General features: G+C 36.7%; 1 long non-coding RNA gene across 1 annotated transcript; it reads right to left on the bottom strand.

Annotated features, from left to right (window-relative positions):
* Positions 1–2026: 2026 nt before the first annotated feature.
* Positions 2027–4301, bottom strand: LOC126822492 (uncharacterized). Its single transcript, XR_007680845.2, has 3 exons — positions 4143–4301; positions 3109–3420; positions 2027–2938 (listed from the first exon to the last, which is right to left on the bottom strand). It is a non-coding gene; the product is annotated as an uncharacterized LOC126822492 (long non-coding RNA).
* Positions 4302–5940: the final 1639 nt, after the last annotated feature.

Genomic DNA, 5940 nt, shown 5'->3' with positions numbered 1-5940 from the left:
TGATGGATGTAGTAAGTTTTGGATTTCCAAAACAAAACTCGCTGAAATACCCGCTAACTATAGATGTCGTGAGCTTTAAAAAAAACACATGACGAATACCTTTATTATTACAAATTGTAAAAAAAAAAATGAACAATACACCTGTAAAAAAGGTTTTTTCAGAAATATTACAAATAAGTTCTTGCAGGAATACCCAGCAAAATCACTGTATCATGTACAAACATGGGATTTTCAATGGTAATATCCAGACAGACCCGCCTTCATATATTATAATATCGATTACGTTTGTTCTATTTATATACACAATGCAATTTCTGTAATACAGCTAGTCAAGTATGTTTGTAACAGAGAGAGATAGATAGAGTGGGAGAACTTGGACTCGAAACAAACTAGGTCATTTCGGGAGTAACATATGGTGCAATTTCATTTCAGCAATTCATTTGCGCCTAGGGTTTTTTTTAGTACGGGATAAACCGGATGACCCAGAGAAAACCCAAGTGGTTTGATATAGGCGAGCCTATATTTCTTGGCATTTCCTTCATGAATATGTAATATTCATATATTGTATATTAACCATTTTATTGTATTGCTAATTACTCTTTTTAAGTTACAACACTTTGTAAATTTATAATATAATAAATAAAGGGAGATACCATATTGCTATTTGCTCGTGGGCCGTTGAACTTTCTAGCAATGATATTACGTAACCTCTTGCAGGAATTCCCAAATAATTATTGATCGTTTTCGTTGGGTCTTTTTATTCATATATTTATGTTTTAATATGCAGAGTAATATTCTTCTGTATCAGTAGTAGAATTTAGTTATTCGTGAAATAGGGTATTTCCCAGACAACTGTAGATATGTAAGTTCTATTTTTAGAACACTACACAGCGAGGACAATCCCTAATCCGATCAAATTTAAAAAATGAAATGAAATAAAATGGAGTTTATCGTCCAACTGTTTTGCTCCAAACTGGGCTAATGGGTATACGCCATACAGTGTGCTATGAGGGAAATTTTGTCCGGACAGCGGCACTACGGCCTACTCTTACATCGAATTCCAACTGTCAATCGGGTGTTCGATCCCTGCATTGGCCGAGAAAGTTCATCTCGATTTTCCGGCGTGGTTTCCCCTTGTCAGTGATGCAGAATGGAGGGCCTGACAAGGACAGCTGCCTAGTCGTTCGGATGGGACGAAAAACCGAGGTCCCGTGTACACATTGGCGTGCACGTAAAAGATCCCTTGGCAGTTGGAATTCGATATAAGAGTAGGCCGTAGCGCCGCTGCCCGGGCAAAATTTCCCTCATAGCACACTGTATGGCGTATGCCCGTCTTCAATTAGCCCAGGTTAGGTGCAGAAGAGTAGGACGTTAAACCCCATTTCATTTCATTTCCAACTGTCAAGGGATTTTTTACGTGCACGCCAATGTGTACACGGGACCTCGGTATTTCGCCTCATCCGAATGACTAGACAGCTGTCCTTGTCACGCCCTCCGTCCTGCATCACTGACAAGGGGGAACTTTCTCGGCCAATGCAGGGATCGAACACCCGGTCAAGTTTAATGATAATGAAATGTCTATTAAAATTTATGTATTAATTACTAAAGCACTTATAAAAAAGACGTAACTTGAAATCTATATTCACTTTGGATATTGGAAACTAAAATTTTCTCCAATGTGTAATCTTGACTGTCTCCTGTCGGTTGTTTACGAATCCCGATTTTGTCCTTGCTAGGTCATTTCGGTATTACTATTCCATTGCACTAGAGGACTCGGAGAAAACCCACGTGGTTAGGCAACCGACCCTACTCTTTGTCACGTACAAGCGTGAAACCACAGCCATGTCACTGGCCTCAACGACACACCTTGCATTAGTCCACACGGCCGCCGCAACAACCCAGCACCCCCACTCCACAACCATCACCCTATTGTAATGAACAATAGATGGACTCAAGGGAGTGATTATAGTTAATTAACCCCGATCAGTGAGGAGAGATTTCGAAGTAACAAAAAGTAACTAAAGTCGAAAGTTAAGATATTTTATTTATAAGTAACACGTTTAACAACTAAGGTCAACTAAAAGCAACTAATTTGAAGAAAGTGGATGTTCAATTCTGTCTTTAATCTTAATCAGAAATAACCTCCCGTGCGATTTTGGATAACACTTTCAGCGCCGGATTAACCAAGTGGCGTATTGTGTATTTACGTATTCACTGAATTGGTCTGTTTTGATGCACTAAATTATGCGAAACATCTATGTCAAGATATAAACAGTCATTTAGTCAAAGTTCACCCAAGTGACCCCTAACGTGACCTCTATTGCAAACCAGTCAGATCAAAATGGAAATTAAAAAACGAAATTTAGAACTGTAGTTTAATCAGATTGAGAATATGTTGTCTATTGTTTTAGAATTAAGGTAAAAGAAAATTGAGTATGAAAAGTTCAATACAGTTCTATTTTTCATCTAACCATATATATTTCTGTGTTATTTAAAACTAACAGCGAATAATAATAGACATAATTTAAATTACAGATATAATTTTTGCAAAGATGATCTAGCTTTCGGAAAATTTAATTTTTAAACAATGGAAAACCTCTAAAGCGTATTGTGCTTAATATGGCGGAATTAACTGCCGCAACATTTTGAAAGCCTCATCAAAAACCTTAGGCACGCCGTTTTCGTTTGGTTCAAGAAATGCCTTCATTTCGGCTTTTGGTGTGACGTCATATTTTTCTCTAAGGCCAGCTAGAGCAGGGTGAGCCAAGGCTGGTTTCACCTCTGCATAAACTGAGGCTTGGACACCGTTTACAAGGATGCAGCCATTTTTAGTGAAAGGTGCAAACACTCCCTTTTTTTCTACTTTCTCTATATTAATAACCATCTCTGTAGTTGGTTGGTTCTCTCCACCAATTGTTGTCCAAAGGTAGTCTCCTACCTAAAATCAAAATAATAAATTAACATTCAAAAAAAAAAATAAAGAAAATATCACTCTTCAAAATTCAAACCATGAACAAGGTATCTCACCCCACCTCCCTCTCCCTGCGGGTTCAGGGCCAGAACAATAAAATAACACGTCATTCGTATAGAAATAATATAATTACACACCTTTATCTCTGCTGCCATCTTATATTCAAAGTTACATGTAGATTTTTTTTCATTAGTAACGGGAACGAAATGGTGATGACTGATAGGTAATGTATGTGTGCTTGTAGATAATATTAAATACGTAGCAGTTGAACTGGGATCGTCATGGGCTATTACCCATACCTCTGAGAAGTCAATGGTTCCATCTTCTAAAATAACTTTTACTTGGTCCCCGACTTCCAAGTCTTTTACGTATTTGGTTTGTGTCTTTGTTTCTACCTTGGCATCTGCTGGAAAACAATTCAACCCACAACACCAGTCGTCATCATCATACTGTAAAATAAAATATTTTATATATCATTTGCTGTTTTTTTAATCCCTTGCAAACTACAATATTGTGGAAGTTGAATCTCTAAAAGAACTTTGAGTCCAATATTAGTTCCGTTCCTTTCAGTATTTACAAAGATACGATTAACTGAAATTTAGTCAACGTTCATCATCCTCATCATACAATCAACACAAGCCGGCGTCACCTATAATCTTCGATCAACCCATTAGATGAGCCTCTTTTCAACCCAATTGTATCGAAGCCGATGGATTATCTACCATTGACATTTTGATTTTCTTTTCTTAAAATGTTAAATAATCAAAAAAAAAAGCCAGCATATTTTAGTGTAAATTATAAAAGCCGCGATAAAATATGTATTGCCTGAAAAATGCTAATGACGATAATTTTATAAAGAAAATATCTTGTATTACCGATGAAAATGTCTACCTGGACATATTGTAAGGGGCTAAACATTGAAATGTAGATCAGCTGCATAAGAAAAGCAGGTTAATTGATTCAATATTTTATCTTTTTCAAAAACATATTCTAAATAATTTTGAAATAGAAAGGTAAGTATAGTCTCGATGTTTATTCATGTCCAGAATACATGTAGAACATCATACATTTACAACAAACCAGATTAAGCCTATGATACCTTAATATCTTTATAAATTATTGAGCTGTATTGTGTGAAAAATACTTACTACTTATGAAATAATATACTTACTCTAGGATAAGGATCATTTCCCATGCTGTATTTTGTCTATCGTTTTAACCGTTTTAACCGCTAATATTTATTCCGTACAATAACTCTAGCTCTTGAATATCTTTATATTTATATGATATTCGGGGTACTTTCCATTTTGAGAAATCTTCATTTCTGGAAACTTCGGTCATTGATTACGTAAATATTTTTCCCAAAATCATGACAAAATAAACCATCTTCCAGTGAGCAATATGTATTTTAAGAACAGAAACATGTTAGTGTTTTAAGAAAAATGAATTCGGAACTTTACTTTTAGACTTTTATGTAACAAACTATCAATAATTCCAAAACTAAATTCTGTCATGGAATTATAGCAATCCCACGTGAGTAATATTTATTTTAACAATAGCAAATCGTGGGCATTTGTTAGAGATATCAATACAGATTTTTTGTTTAGTTTTACATCATAAAACATATTAAATATAACACAAAATGAATTCCCAACTCAATATTTTGTTTTATTTTTTTATAGAAGTTGTTGTTACTTCATCTAATACGTCATGCCTCTTCATAATATAACCTTTTCTCAGAAATGTCCAGCGAAATATTGTTTATTTTGTTTATAAACATTTTGTTTATTCCTTTAATATAACTAAGACTTAAATCTACTAAATCAGTAGCTATTTGGGAAAAGGGTATTTCCTATTCTAGTCAGACCGACTCGCCTACACGTATATTGATTGCTCAATGTATATATACATGTTCTATTTATAGTAGACCTAGCCCCCTTACTTAATCTCTCGTTCAGTTAAATCTACTTCTACGCCTCGTGTTATTCATTGACAACCTATCAAAGCATTCTTCAAATGGTCGTATTGAAGTATCAGGTAGACCGACGTTCCGGCTGATTAGAATGAATGAATGAAATGGGGTTTAACATCTTACTTTTCTGCACAACGGGGTTAAGGAAGACGGGCATACGCCATACACATCGTACAGTGCTGTGACGAAATTTTGCCCAAACAGCAATTGAATTCCAGTTTTTTAACGTGAACTCCAACCTGTACAAGGAGCCTCGGGTTCTCTTCCCATCCGAACGACTAGAAGCTGTTCCTTGCTTACCAGACCCTCGCCCTGCATCGCTGACGAGGTCGAACGCAAGCTGATTCGAACCAAAAGTCAAAGCTGATTCGGACCACATGCATGGCTGATTCGGACCTCTATATGGCTGAGACATAAGCTGCGTTCACATTGCATACGCATTCAATGCGAATTCCGGAGACCGGCCTCCGGAATTCGGATTGGTTTATCTCGGATTAAAAGCGGTGCGTCACATTACATCTTATTCGGATTGAATTCAAATTGAAACGCGAAAGACTAAATGCGAATAAGCAGAAGAGAAGGTCATTCATATAATCCAAGATGGATGCGCTCGTCATTCGTATTGGTGATCTTCTGTTGCTAATGTTTAATTTTAGGCAAACAAGACTACATCTGCGACCGGGTCTTGCATCTTCGGCTTCTTGTCCGTGAGCGTTGGGCACGATTTCGTCTGCACAATCGAAGCCGAATGAGGATGATTACTCTTCTAGTCGCGTTTGCTGTGCACTTCACTCTCGACTCTGTATGTACTAGCGAAGATACATTTCATAATTAAAATCCTTTCAGCACTAAATATGCATAATGCACAGCAATAAACTTTGTTGTTGTTTTCATCTAACTACATACAATACATGCTAGAGACTAGACTCTACTAGTCACTCAAGACGTCTGGAGCAGGCCCGCCCTGCCCCTTTGGTCTAGGCCTTGAATGCAAACC

This window comes from Patella vulgata, chromosome 5, assembly GCF_932274485.2.
Source record: "Patella vulgata chromosome 5, xgPatVulg1.2, whole genome shotgun sequence".
Lineage (NCBI taxonomy): Eukaryota > Metazoa > Mollusca > Gastropoda > Patellidae > Patella > Patella vulgata.
This window is presented reverse-complemented; position numbering and strand designations above follow the sequence as displayed.